The sequence below is a fragment of the Littorina saxatilis genome, linkage group LG3, assembly GCF_037325665.1.
Source record: "Littorina saxatilis isolate snail1 linkage group LG3, US_GU_Lsax_2.0, whole genome shotgun sequence".
NCBI lineage: Eukaryota > Metazoa > Mollusca > Gastropoda > Littorinimorpha > Littorinidae > Littorina > Littorina saxatilis.
The window spans coordinates 24,814,617-24,822,268 of NC_090247.1; positions in this window are offsets into that span (position 1 = coordinate 24,814,617).

Genomic DNA, 7,652 nt, shown 5'->3' on the forward strand with positions numbered 1-7,652 from the left:
TGTATTTGTGGTACTGAAAGATGAAAATAGCAGCTTAACTTGTATTGTTGAGGAGCGTTCTTTTTCACAATTATGCGTAATTCTTCATGTTCATCTATTTGTTCATCTTTTCCTATTATCGTTCTTTTGTTTCGAGAATAAATGTTTGCCTCGTTTGCATCACTAGTATACAAGTTGCCTGTGTGTGTGTGTGTGTGTGTGTGTGTGTGTGTGTGTGTGTGTGTGTGTGTGTGTGTGTGTGTGTGTGTGTGTGAGTGTGTGTGCGTGCGTGCTAAAAAGTATATTATCACAGTCATGGTCAGTATCGACGACAATACACACACACATGCACACACACACACACACACACACACACACACACACACACACACACACACACACACACACACACACACACACACACACACACACACACACACACACACAGAGAGGCAACTTGCATATTACGCGTAATCGGCTGCCGATTCCGCGTATTCGACTGCTGAATTCGCGAAATAGGCAAGTTTTAGAGGCGTTTACGCGATTTCGGCAAAACGCTGCCGATTTCACGTATTGGGCAGCGTTTTGCCGATTACGAGAAATGGGCAAAAATGTTGCCTATTACGCGGAATCGGCAATTACGTGAATTCGGCACGACATATATATACGGCTTCTGTGTGTGTGTGTGTGTTTGTGTGTGTGTGTGGGCAAAAACCTGTGGATTGTAGAGTTCTGTTTGTGATGGGGTCTAGCGGCTTTTGTCTGTCTGTATGTCATGTCATGTCATGTCGTGTTCTGTCACGTGCATGTCATGTCACACTCAGCACGAGTAATTCACTGCAGTTGCTGGCCCGTAGAGTGCGTTCTTTCACAAGCAAACATGCTGATTACATAGCGACTGCTTTAACGCACCTCGAGCTTACATAGCCAAGTCAGTGCTCAAATAGCGATTTTCTCCCGAATTCCTGAGGGTAAAGGGGGACAATCACATTTTCGTTGTGTCTTAAACACACGACACAGCTCCCTCTGCTCTTGGCGTGGGTCCAGAAAGGGGGCTAGCTGCCCTTGGTGGCGTTCCCACTCGCCCTGCAGGAGTCCTCGTGTTTCTCGGGAGAGAAGTGAAAGTCGCTAGAGGGGTGAGCTTCAGCTCACTCTTTGTCTAGGGACGCTTTTGTTACCCTGCTTTTATCCTGCCTTTTTAACCCTGAGCTGTTTGGCTTGTTTTTTCTTGGTGACCGTACCGTACCTTGTAAGTGATGAGCCAAGTTGCTAAACACAAACTGCCAAACACCACCTTTGCTGATAGGCGGGAAACGTTCATCTGGGTAGATAACTACCTTCCAACGGACACCACTGCTCTGAGGGAGCAAGATTGGTCCCTTAATATGGACCAAACAGCAAGCGGTTCTGACCGCGCCCCAGATATTCCCATGGAATCACTGAATGAGACTGACCGGGCCAGCCGGACTGGTCAGTCCCCAAAATCCAAACAGCTTAATAAAGCAATCACCAATGAGAAAACCAGCATATCTTCTCCTTTCAAGAGAAAGAGATTGCGGGAGGACGACCCTGAGGGGGGGCAGAGCTCTCCGGAATCTCTTCTCTTCCGGGATAGCCCCCCACGCTCTCAGATTACTGATAATTTTGAGGAAGACTTCACCGAAGTCAATCGTAAGAAGCCCAAAAAGAAAAAGAAGCAAAAGGTCCTCTGCGAGGGTCCCCCTCTTCAGGGAAACACAGGTATTTCCCATGCAACATCTGCCCGGGGGGTCGACACCTCCCAACCCCTAACTGAATCACAAGAAAACCAGACAACTCAACAGCCACTACCACCTGCCAATACACACACACACACAAAACAAAGACCCCGAAGAAAACTTCTTTACCAACCCAAGCAACCTCCTCCCTCCTTCTTAGAGTTCCCCGTGGTGGTGCAGGACCTGAAGGAGGGCCCTGCAACATTGCAGGGACTCGGCCTCAGGAGGAAAAAAACTTTTGACCTTGCCATCGGCGAGGTCAAAGAAATACGCATGCTGGCAGCTGGGAGCGTCCTGGTAGGGTGCTCCTCAGCATCACAACAAAACAAGCTATTGAGGCTGGACTCGATCGGCGGCATCAAAGTGAAATGCCACCGTCCGGAGGTAACAACCGAAGGTGTCATTAAACGCATACCCACAATACATTCAGGAACAGACCTGTCTGAGATGGCAGTGGGCGTGCGCGTCCGGATGGAGGATGGGAGTCTTGTAGAAAAGGGCCCCTCCTCGGTTCGATCTTTTCGCCGTCTTCTCCTTAGGGATGGGAAACCGTCTCAGGCGGTCCGTGTCACGTTTACAACGGCAATTCTTCCAGACAGCGTCGTTCTGAAGAGTGAGGTGTACGGCGTCGAACCCTACACTCCTCCAGTGCGGCGCTGTACGAAGTGCCAGAGACTATCGCACCTAAAACAACAATGCAAATCAAAAGTGCAGATCTGCCCCCGATGTGGCTCCAAGGGCCACGACGGAGCGACGTGCACCAAGGCCAAACATTGCGTAAACTGCAAGGGCGAGCATTCCGCCGCTTATCTTGGATGCCCGGAAATGAGACTGAGGCTGCAGGCCAATAAGATCAGGTCGGCAGCATACATACCATATTCTGAGGCCCTGGATCGGGCGCGGCGCGAGCTCGCCAAACAACAAAATAAAACAGCGACTGCCCCAGCGGAAATGAGGGACTCCTTCTGGCGTCCCCCTCCGCAACCGATCCGGCGGACCTCAACCCCCCGGTCCGGGTACTCTTTGGCTGTCCAGAGACCCCCCCTGGGTGGGCAAGTAAATAAAATACAAGAAATCAAAAACAAAATGACCGAACATGACAATACACTCCTTCCAGTTCATGCGGACAGTTCTGCTGCAACCGCGAAGCACCAAACAACTTCGCAAAATCCAAATCCTGGCCCCCAGGCGCCCTGTAAGTCTCAGACGGCTCGGGCAGAGGCGCCGCTTCATGGGACCCCCGGGTTAAAGGCCTCCCTCCTACGCAAAGCCCAGAACAGGAAGGAGGACTCGAAAGAAGAGCAGCTCTTCGAGAGGTTGATGGGGAGAATGGAGGAGGGATTGGCCCAGAGATTCAGAGAATACAAACTTAAAACTGAACAGGAAATAAAGCAGCAGATGAGGGAGGAGCAGGAGAAGGCAGAGCTTGAGCTAGCCGACGCTGCACTAGATAAGCTAAAAACAGGAGAGCAATATGCAAATTTAAATGAACAACAAAGAGGCCTTCAAGGTTTCATCGAGCAGTGCCTCGGCTTCATGGTTAAGGCCAGCCAGATGCAGAGCCCTCTCGACCTGATCGACTCCCTCTCAGCTACATACACACAACTCTCCAACACCAAGGTTGAACGCTTCATTCCGGGCGGCGCCACTCTGGCGCTGGGCGCCCTTGCTGGTGCCAAGCAGTTGTCCGTGACGGATATGAAAGCTGTCAAAACCACTTTTTAACCTATTTTAAATCTGCCCTTTAACTTACCTTCTTTGTGCGTGTTAAAATGGCTGAACAAGGTGAAAGCGGTCACGGATTTATCATATTACAGTGGAACTGTCGCTCTATCAACTCTAACTTCTCTCAGCTATATAATTATATATCAAATCACTCTGCTGACATCTTAGTTATCCAGTCAATCAAGAGAAAACGCTCCCTACTGCCTTCTATAGATGGTTTTGACTTCCCTCCCATAGTAGAGCAAAAGGGCTCAGGGCAACTCATTCAAACAGCTATTTATCTAAAGTCTTCCTTAAATTACAAACCCTTTGCACCTCTCATCCCTAGTTCAGAAAATCTCAGTACATGTGCTGTTGAAATCGAAATAAAAGGATCCAAAAACCTCAACATAGTTAACATATATTACCCCCACGGGTGTAATAAAAAAGGAACTACCGACTGGCTAAAATCCCTGGATCATGGCAGGGCACACTGGTGCGTGATGGGTGATTTTAATAATCACCACCCTCTGTGGGACTCTGCTAACCCTAGATACAAACATGCCAATAGCAACCTTGCTGACGTCATTTTGGAAACTGACTTTTGTATACTAAACGATGGCTCGGCAACCAGACTTCCAGACAGAGCTGACCATTCCCCGTCAGCAATCGATCTCTCCCTTTGCTCAAATGCCATAGTCACTGACATCGACTGGAACGTTTTCCCGGACGCCCTCGGCTCCGATCACTTACCCATTGTTCTTACCTTCCGCCACTTCGCCCCTAATCGCAATAACTCGGAGGTCAGAAAAAAGTACAATTACAAACAGGCAAATTGGGACAGCTTCCGTGCGGAGCTCGAGGGTGTCAGGGAGGAAACTCTCCTTACGGATGACATCGAAGCCTCTTACAATAACATACGTCAATGTATACTCACTGCTGCCAATAATCACATTCCGCTTAAATCAGTAAATCCTAACTGTAAGGCCAAAAGGAATGAGTGGTGGAATGCAGACTGTGATGAAGCCTTGGCAAACAAGCGATATCACATTAGGACATATCTCAGGCACTGCTCAGACGCTAACTTCACGAATATGAAGTCAGCTGAAATACAATTTAACCAGATCACCGCTGAGGCTAAACTTCAAAACTGGGAAAACTTTGTCCACAAAGAAACTAAAGATTACAAAGACTGTGGCAAAATCTGGAAGAAAATCCGCAGATTTAAATGTAGATACAGAACTAAAGAAAAGCCACTACTATCGGGTGATAAAATGACCACAACTGACTCTGAAAAGGCAAACCTATTAGCAGATACTTTTGCCAAAAATAGTCAATCAAAATCCCTAGATACTGAACGACTCAATTATAGGTTAGATCAGGAGAAGGGTTTCACATACCCCCCAGATGACAACCAGTTGCCTATAAACTGCATGTTTAAGGCAAAAGAAGTCCAAAACGCCATCTCTTCTGTGAAAGACCCAAAAAAATCCACAGGTTTAGACCCAATATCATATCACATGATAAAACATCTACCACCTAACTTTGTTAAGTTGCTCACTCAGTTTTTCAACCTATGCTGGTTAAAGGATACTATCCCCGCAGCGTGGTCAGACTCACAAGTAGTAGCAGTATTGAAGAGCGGAAAACCGGGCAATCTACCTGGCAGTTACCGCCCCATATCACTAACCCCCCACCTCAGCAAGATCTTTGAGCGTGTGGTGAACCAGAGGCTGGAGTTCCACCTCAATAAACACAATATCATTCCTACATGCCAGGCAGGTTTTAGGCAAGGTCGTTCGTGTGCGGACCACATTGTGCACGTCATTGAAAAAATCAAAAAGACCTTGGCACATAGTAATAATTCTCTTCTTGGAACCTTCTTTGATATTAAATCTGCGTACGACAGCGTCTGGCATGCTCGTCTACTCCTAAAACTCGGCAGAATCGGTGTCTCTGGCCACATGTACCAATTCATCAAAAACTTCATCAGCAATCGCAAGATGTCTGTCCGAGTGGGCTCTTCGGTGTCCGAAACCCATGCGCTGGACATGGGGGTTCCCCAGGGCAGTATCATCGCGCCAAACTTATTCAGCATCATGCTCTATGACATTACTTCTGTTAAGGTTGACGGTGCCAGTGTACTTCTGTATGCGGACGACCTCGCCTTAATAGACACTAATAGACCACGCCATAACAGAGTTACCAACACTGTTGACTTATCTTCTTACCAAACTAAAATCGACAACCTCTGTCAATATATGTACACCAACGGCTTCCAACTAGCCTCAAATAAAACAGTCTTTCTTGTTGTCTCCCGTAGACAACTGTACAGGAACTGCAGTATAAAGATAGGTTGTGATATTATCAAACCGAGCTCAGAAGTTAAGTTCCTCGGCGTTATCATCGATACCCGACTTAACTGGACCAGTCATATCGAACATCTGATCAATAAGGCCAACAAGGATCTTTATATCATACGCTACCTGGCGTCCCAATCCTGGGCCAGAGGACGTAAGTGTGTCACAGAGGTAGTGCGGACATTAATTCGCTCCCGCCTCCTTTACGGGTGCGAAGCTTATTTCGCGACCGCCCGGCGCTCATGAAAAAACTGGCTATTATAGAGTGCAGGGCGCTCAAAATAGCTCTGGGACTCTCCCAACAAGCGAGTAAGAGTCGAGTCTACAGCGAGTGTGGGTGGCTGCCCCTTGTGGATGAGATAAAACTCCGTTCAGCTCAGTATGCTGTCAGAGCCCACGCGGTAGAGAACTCTGCCTGCGAGGTCCTGACTGACTTTTTTCCTCAGCACCAAAATTATGAGGCCAACACCAAACATAGCACTCAACTCTTGGCCAAAACGCTACCCTTATCCGACACAGTAAACCGCATTCTAGCCGATAGCGGGGTGAAGGTCAGTGAGCTGGCCAGGGTCCCCCCGCCCTCCTACCCGCCTTGGCTTGAGGAAACCCCTACTATCATATACGACAGTGAAGATAATACTACCAAAAAAGATAACCCCGTCTACCTAGCTACTGTTACAAAAGAAACCCTAAACTACAAATTCTCGGAGCATTTAAAAGTCTTTACTGACGGATCCAAATTTGCAGACGGCAGCGTTGGCTGCGCCTTTGTGATCCCAGATCTCAAAATCTCAAGGAAATATACTCTTAATAAAGACATCTCCATATTCTCAGCCGAGCTATTTGCCTTGCTCATGGCATGCACTTTTATAAATGACCTCCCAGTCACACCGCGTGCGGTAGTTTTCTGCTCTGACTCGCGCTCTTCATTACAAGCTCTGCATCGAAACACATCAAATCGGGCAGAGCTACAAAGAGAAATCCTCTTTATATGTCACCAGTTAATCTCATCCGGCACATCCGTATCATTTCTCTGGGTCCCCTCTCACGTAGGGGTCCGGGGAAATGAACTGGCGGATGTCGCTGCCAAAGAAGCGGCAGAATCTAGCCCAGCTAACACTAACATCGGCTACTCAGTAACCGAGTTCTACAGTAAAATCCGTAAACTCATTCGAAGTCAGTACGTAACATCTCTGTCCTATCAACCCATTGATATGAACGATCTACACCCCGATCTCCCAACAAACCTCCTCACTATCTTCAGACGCCTCCGTGCCGGCGGCTGCCGCTTCCATATCTTTAACAAGTCCTGCCATTGTGGAGAACCCTATTCATTTCAACACATTTTCGCTCCATGCGCTACAAATAGAATTACCTTTAAAACCTTATATGACCATATGCAGCTCCATGGTCTGAGTCCCCAGGATTATCTGCGCAGTAGCAGTTCTCTAGGCTGGTCACACAGCTTGCTGCTGTGCCGACTGGTCAGGGACTCGGACATGGGGCTGTGGGTATAACTAAGCCCAGATTATCACATCAGCGTGTTTCAGTTTGAGGTCGAGTGGCTCCCGCCATCCCTCCTGATTCCAGCGACTACCTTCTAGACAACATATCCTCACCCAAGGCCCATTAGTCGCCAAACTGTACATATTGTTTTTATTACCACGGCCTTCGTGGCTTACATCTTAATCCTTTTATTTGTAAAAAGTTTTGAGATTTATTGTTCGTGTTCCTCTTACTTGCTCATCTATTTGGTTTTATTGGTGATCCTGAAAGGTTCCACTTTTTAACTCGATTTGAAATAAAATAAAAATAATATTACAAGCCCGTTATTCAAGATATAGAATACAGA